The 7,101-nt window shown below is 39.9% G+C and overlaps 1 long non-coding RNA gene across 1 annotated transcript; it reads right to left on the bottom strand.

Moving 5' to 3' along the window:
* Positions 1–5,328: 5,328 nt before the first annotated feature.
* On the bottom strand, positions 5,329–6,594 carry LOC134296800 (uncharacterized). Its single transcript, XR_010003668.1, has 2 exons — positions 5,953–6,594; positions 5,329–5,868 (listed from the first exon to the last, which is right to left on the bottom strand). It is a non-coding gene; the product is annotated as an uncharacterized LOC134296800 (long non-coding RNA).
* Between the last annotated feature and the right edge of the window lie 507 nt (positions 6,595–7,101).

The raw sequence follows: 7,101 nt of genomic DNA, 5'->3' as shown, positions 1-7,101 counted from the left end.
GAAATGGTTCCAAAGTGCCTTTTATTCCAAAACGTTTCAGAATGAAATTAGCTGCCAGAACTGATAACTATCACTTAAAATGATATGGCTGCCCTATGCTCTAACAAGAGACTATCAAGATGAATGCATGTCATAATACGTGATTAATGGCCTAATCGCTTTGAGTAGCTCCCTCTTCTCACTACTGGCACTTAAAATCACATCTTTTAGCCACTTTTACTCAGCCTAGCAGTCAGCATGACAATCAGTGGGTAGAAAGGGGCAGAGAGGAGATCTAATTATTTTGTGATTTGGAGGTATCAGATTAGAAGAAGAGATATAGGAAATTAACATGGGTAATGTTTGATTATTTCATTTCCCACTGTCTCATTCTTTGTTCTTCTCTTTAAGGGTGTCAGTCAGTGGGGAGAAATGAAGGCAGATGCATATCTGGAAGGCAATAGCTCCTAGCAGCCACAAAGACACAATGCACGTGGTAAGTTACCTTCTTGGTAATTTCCAAGAACACACTTGGCAGATTAGAAAAGTATAAATCTGCTCTCAGAGTAGCTCTTGATGCAGGATGTAAGTGCTGAATCCAGGCCTGCTGTCCATAGAGACCAGGACTGTGACCTCTCTGCTGGACACTTCTAATGTCGGAACTGGGCACACGCATGACCAGCAATAGGGAGGAGGTGGATCTCCCCTCCTTCCTGCTGGTCACATGGATGCCCTGTTCTGATATCAGCAGAAATAGCTGCAGCAATTAGGGCCTTGGATGGAGCTCCTTGGCTCCATGTCTGAAAAGGAGCAGCAGTGATACGATCTGAGTTAAAGGCTGACAGTGGCAGCATCCAGACTGCCCTGAAGCCCAGAGATATTCCAGAATTTCCAGAAATGTTCAAATTATTATCTAAATTTGAGACATTTGCCACTTTGCTTAAAATGAGACAAAGTTAGCTTACTTAAAAAAAAACTCACAATACTTTCAAGAAGTATAGTCAGTGGTCCAGTCATGGTGAGCATGAGGTTTTGGGCAGTGTAGGCAATCACACTTTTAGAATGCTGAGTCAATGTTATGGATGTTAATTCTTTACAAATTTTCATTTCAAAGTAAATGATGAATAATTTTTGCAAGAAAATATTTCAAAGTCATACCGCTTTGAAGCCTACTCTCAATTAAGTTTTTATTCTGGCCATAATATGTGAACTTTCTGCAAGAAAACAACATGAGCTGTACAGGAAACAGCATTTTCTATTACAGATTTATGAAGATAAATGGAAGCTCTTACATGTGCTTCTGATCGAGTCACCTGCAGAACAATAACATGCCAATCACGTTTGCATAAGAAAAATACAAGAACTTTACTGATTCCAATTGATCAAAAAACAGTAGTATTTACAATGGGCCCTCTGATCACTTACAGAAGTCCACAGTCATAAACAGTCCTTTCTCAGTCCACAAATCTGCTTCAGAGAAGAATACAGTCCTGGTTCTTCACCCTCATTTCTCAGCAGGAATTAGGCCTCAAAATAGCAAGGCCTCTGAGTACACTGCTCTCTCCACCAGCAGTACTCGGTCAGCACTGAAAAACTCGTCCAAACTGGTTCTGCAGCAGCAGAACAGTAACAGTATCAAATCAATCCCCAGGTGTTTTCAGGCTCAGCCAATCGGTTTCATGCACTTCATTTTCCAGTTACACACAACACAATGCTTTTGCAAACCATGACATTTTCTGTTCACAAAAAATCTGTGCAGAAAAAGCTGTGTCCTGCACAGCAAATGCTGTTTTGTATGTCAATTAACCATGTTCAAAATTTGCACTGAAAAAGAACCCAGTTACAGCATTTTTCAGCACAATAAACTGGATTTTCAACACAGAAAATTGTGTTTTTCTGCATTAAAAGCAACACTTGAAAAACATGTTTTGATCTTTTAAAATTTGTTTAAAAAAATGCCCATCTCTACTCAACACATAAGTAAATCTACTTGATTCAGAGAGACTCCCCCACTTAAGATTTATAATTTAATTCAGAACCCCAAGTGAATGCCTTTCCTAATTGTCAGGGACACTTGGTTTCAGGACTGCCAAACGTAGTTCACCAAGTCCAAAAGTGCTTCGATACATGTTCAACAAGCTGGAGGTAAGGAGCTTCAACCACCCACTCCTAATGTGGCACTTTTAAGGTATGTTTGGAGTCTTGTTTTGGCCCAATACCAGATCCATTACATCACCACTTTAAAACATGGTACTTTTTTGAGTGTCTAGCTGTTATGTTTACATTTACACATGTACATTGCTTTTAATGCATTCTAAACTGTTTAATTGCTTGATATATTTTAGACTTTTTAAAATATTTATTTTCACAGAAGAACTGTTAAAGACTTGCTAAATTTTTAACATCTCAAAATGGTTCTTCAGTTTTTCTTGGAAATTTGCATATTGCCCTGAGGCTTTCTGTGGTAGGGTGGGACATCAACATTTTGACAAATAAATGAAATCTGGTACTCTGGGTTTCCTAAAACAACCACACTCTTTCCCTATGAGATTATTGTTTCCAGGTCTCTGAGCTTTGGTACATATTTTATTTTCTCCTTCCATAAAAAAGTTTACTTAGTGGCATTCTGAACTAATACACTGCTATATTTGGTTTCACATTTGGCCATGACCACCATGATTGATTGGTTGATTGATTTCATTTACATTTATTTATTTATTTATTTATTTACAACATGTATACCCCGGCCTTCTCACCCAAGGGGACTCAGGGCGGCTTACAAAAATTGGCAAAAATTGGGGGAAAAAACAACCAAAACCCAATAGTAAAATTGTAAAGGCAATTAATCAATAGCACATAAATATAGTATGAAGTCATTTTGAAGACATATAAAGGTTAAAAATTGAAGTCCACATTTAAAGCCTTCTTAAACAAAAAGGCCCTGACAGCTCAGAAAGGCACTCCGGTCACATAGCAGACAGTGTGTGCGTGTGTGCGCGTATGTGTGAGAGACATTGTGTGTCTTCAGATCACTGTCAACCATGAATTTCATAGGGTGCATCTGCAATGTAGAATTTATATAATTTGGCACCACTTTAACTGTCATGGCTAAATCCTACGGAATCATGGTAGTCATAGTATGGGGAGGCACAAGCTCTCTTCATAAGAGTAAGCATATAAAACTACAACTCCCATGATTCCGTAGCATTGAGTTAAATTATTGTCATACTACATTAGTCCAAGAGAGTAAATAAACTTATTATTATTATTATTATTATTATTATTATTATTATTATTATTATTATTATTATTAAATGCACCATGACTTTTCTTAAGCAAGGAATATTCAGGTGCTTTTGCCAGTTACTTCATTTGAAATGGAGCTTAAAGGCTTTTGGTGTCCTATCCAAGTACCAAGCAGGATTGACCGTCCTTAGCTTCCAAGATCAAATATGATCTGGTGCCTTTAGGGAGTTTAGGGTGCATCTGAACTGTAACATGAACAATGATTGACACCATTTGAACTGCTATGGCTCAATGGTATGGAACCCTGGGAGCTGTAGTTTGGTAAGGCACCAGCCCTCTTTGATACAAGCAAAGGAGAAGCAGGGAGAGGGACTTGGAGGCAGCTTGCCTGATGGCCATAGAGAGCACAGAGGAAGCACCCTACTCACAACTGCAGGAGGGATGCCAAGGACTCCATGGGCAGATTCCCCAAGAGCAAGGTTGACCTCGCCCTTACTCCTGCATATGCAGAAAAGAAATTTAGGATATTTCATTTCAGACCATTGGTACTGCCAGGTTATGCAGGCCTGCGCTAGAGCAATAAAAAACAAGCTGGCTCTATCTTTGATATGATTTCATTTCAAATATTTAAACATGGCTACCATGTTACCTCTTAACCTTCTAATCCCTGAGATAAATATTCCAAGTTCTCTAAGCTGCTCCTCATGGGGATGCATGTTTTCCACACATTCTACCATTTTGGTTGCCTTCGTTTGGAATCATTATACATTCTCAATATCCTCCTTGAATTCTGATGCCCAGAACTGTTGATGGTATTTCAGAAAGTCTGGTCCTAAGTATGGAGGAGCCTCTGAAAACATCCCTGAAATAGACAACAAATTATTCAGAATCCAATATGTCCAGGCAGAGGACTCAAGAAATATATTATAAATATATAATGAGCCACATTTTATACTTTTAGAAATTTTTATACTTTAGAAATTCTGACTTCAGCTTCATCCAGTTTTTACTGGAACCCCAATTTGTGTTGACTGACTTAGAAATAGCAACATGGAAACTTTTGGAAATGGAAAAGCTCACTGCAATGAAAAGAAACCAGAATTCTGAAATTCAAAATTATAGCTGTCGTTTTGAGTTGAACGAGTTACATTGAAATTCAGACATCATGTGCTATTGACTTCTTGGCATCTTTTTTGGCAGGAATCAAAGAGGAAATCCCATATGTTACCAGTGATCAAATTCTCCTAGCTTTGCATGGCATTCATCCAAGAGAAGCAAATACTATTACTGCATGCCAACATTCAAATACTATCAAATATCTACTATTGTAGAGATACATTGTAGGAGATCACTCATATTGTGAAATATTCTTCAAATAACTCAGTATTCAGAGAATATTTGTGGAACATTCAACATCACAATTCACAGAGGGGGGTTTGGAGAGCAAATTTGTTCCAGCTCTAATCATTGTTCAGCTAGCAACATATCCATTATCTTCAGATTAAAGCAAAGAGCTTTTGATATGACAAGCAGGAAGTTCATCCTGTTTCTCATCTGACAGTTAATTCCCTTTTCCGCACAAAGCAACAGTGAAGTACAAGTGTTCATTTTGTCACACCGGATTTCTCCCAGCTGATTTCTGCCACTTTCCCTTTTTTCATTAATCTTCTGATTGTCTTTAAAGTGAGAGGGTAGATTATTATATCCTTGACCATTTTTTTAAAAAAGCACTTTTAAGTAATTGATATAAACGAAGCGATGGTTGAAGAGAATTCTCAACAAATCCATCAATCTGTTTTCAAGAGCAAGAAACCAAGGTGGGTGCAGGGTTGAAGAAAAATCATTCTCAAAATGATTTCACATTATATAATTCCAGCACTGTATTTCCACTTTAACTGCCGTGGATTCATTATGTTCTCTAAGAACATTATTCTACATACATATACCATTACAAAGAATTTTCTAGAATTGTATAATACACTCTCCAAAGAAAAGGATCATTAAGAACTAAACTATCATCATTGTGTATTTATACATGGATTCAGGTAGTCAGATAAAAGAAAGAAGAGCCAAAGGTTCTGTCATAGACAGAACGCCAGCAAGTAAAACAAAACTCAGTTTATTGAGGTTACAGAACTAAAACGCCCGTAAGGAACAAAGAACAGGGCAAACACTTGACTTCAGTGTGCTAAATAACCAAAAAGCAGCTCAGTTTGAGCTTAAACAGTTCAAAGGGAAAAACCGGGTTAAACAGGAGTATAATCCGGATTAAATCAAAGAGCTTACTTCAGCTTGGCAAACAATGCAAACAAAAGAGAATCAACAGGAGTTGGAATGTAAACAAAAGACTGGCGGCAGATTCCTCTCTGCTACTCAGGAACAGCAGGGGAGTAAACCAGGCTTGTTTACTCCTTCCTGCAGCGAACGAGAGCGTGGTTGTAGTCAAGATTCAGGTTTAGGGTAACGGCAGTCAGCAGGGTCCCAATCCGGTCCAGAAGATCAAAAGCCAAGCGTAGTCGTCAAGGAATCCAAAGGTCACACCGATAGCCAACAGAAGGGTTAATCCGGAATCGTAGTCAGTCAGTCCAGCGTCAATCCAGTGAAAGTAGATATTGCCCGTCAAAAAGACGACGGAGGTCCAAGCTATCAAGATTAAACACAAGTTGCACAGAGAAAAACCTCACACAGTTCCTCCCGCCATCAATGCCCCGTCCTTGGTAAACTTACGTATCCAGTAATGAAACACACCCGTCTTCAGGAAATTCCCCAGCAAGAGCCCAAGCGTCCGTCCAGATTACCTTGCCCAACGCAATTAGACATTGGTCCCAAATCCCATTTTATCACAGTTCAAGCTCATCATCGCTGTCAGCTGCCAACCCAATACCAGACGCCCCAACATCATCATCCTCATCAGAGCTTAAGCACCTTCGACTACGCCCCACAGCATCCCCAGCTGTGGATCCCGCTCCATCCCTCCAACCAGTCCATGGGTCTGATCCTGCAACCCGCCAATCACCTCCCATGCTTTCATTGCCTGTTTCCCCAACACCCAAATCCTCCCTCACACAAGTCCATTCCATATCATCCTCCTCTGAGCTGGCCATCTCTTCCTCCAAACCCTGAGAAAAACCCTCAAATGAGTCCTCATCTGTCGGCTCTGCAAGCAAATCCCGGAGCCATTTCCTTTCATGCTCCTCGAGAGTGTCTGACTCTCGAGGAGTCTTACGACCCCTTCTTTCATTACCGGAGCTCGAAGGCTCAACCATAACAGGTTCCTCTTGAATTAGCCACAAAGACATCTGGTGCAATTACTCTAAATGTTAGAAAGAAGAACCAATTATTTATATACAACAATATCTGGTGCAATTACCCTGATTTTTCGTGTAGTCCTTGAGGCAAACCAACTCTGATAGTGATTGAAAAGTGTTGGCCTATTCAACAAAAAAGGCAAATGCCTATCTATCAGCATGTGGTGCATTGTGTCCTGGTTTTCTTTGCATGTTTATTGTCTGCATTCTTGTGATGACCCATGGGCCTTGTAGTCCTGCTCAGGACATGGTAATTCCTGATGAAGATGAAAACTTGGGTTTTTTACCTTCCCAGTCTGAACTGGATTCCTCTCAGCCAGATCTTTCCCAGGCAGATCTGGGAACCTTGCACCTGCAAGAAAGTTGTCTCCCAGAAGTATGTCAAACAAGCCCAGAGCCTACTTCTCCCGTGTTCTTGCGCCGGGAGTTTTGTAAACAACAGAGAAGTTTGGATTCAGCTTCGCGCAGGAGTGCAAGAATTGCAGCTAAGAATGTAGCCAATTAAGACTGCTTCTCGTGAGAATCTTTAAGGAGTTTAACATCTGGTCTCAGAGTTTAGCTTTCGTTT

Source organism: Anolis carolinensis, chromosome 2 (genome assembly GCF_035594765.1).
Source record: "Anolis carolinensis isolate JA03-04 chromosome 2, rAnoCar3.1.pri, whole genome shotgun sequence".
Taxonomy (NCBI): domain Eukaryota; kingdom Metazoa; phylum Chordata; class Lepidosauria; order Squamata; family Dactyloidae; genus Anolis; species Anolis carolinensis.
The sequence above is the reverse complement of the archived record's forward strand: the minus strand, read 5'-3'. Positions and strand labels throughout refer to the sequence as shown.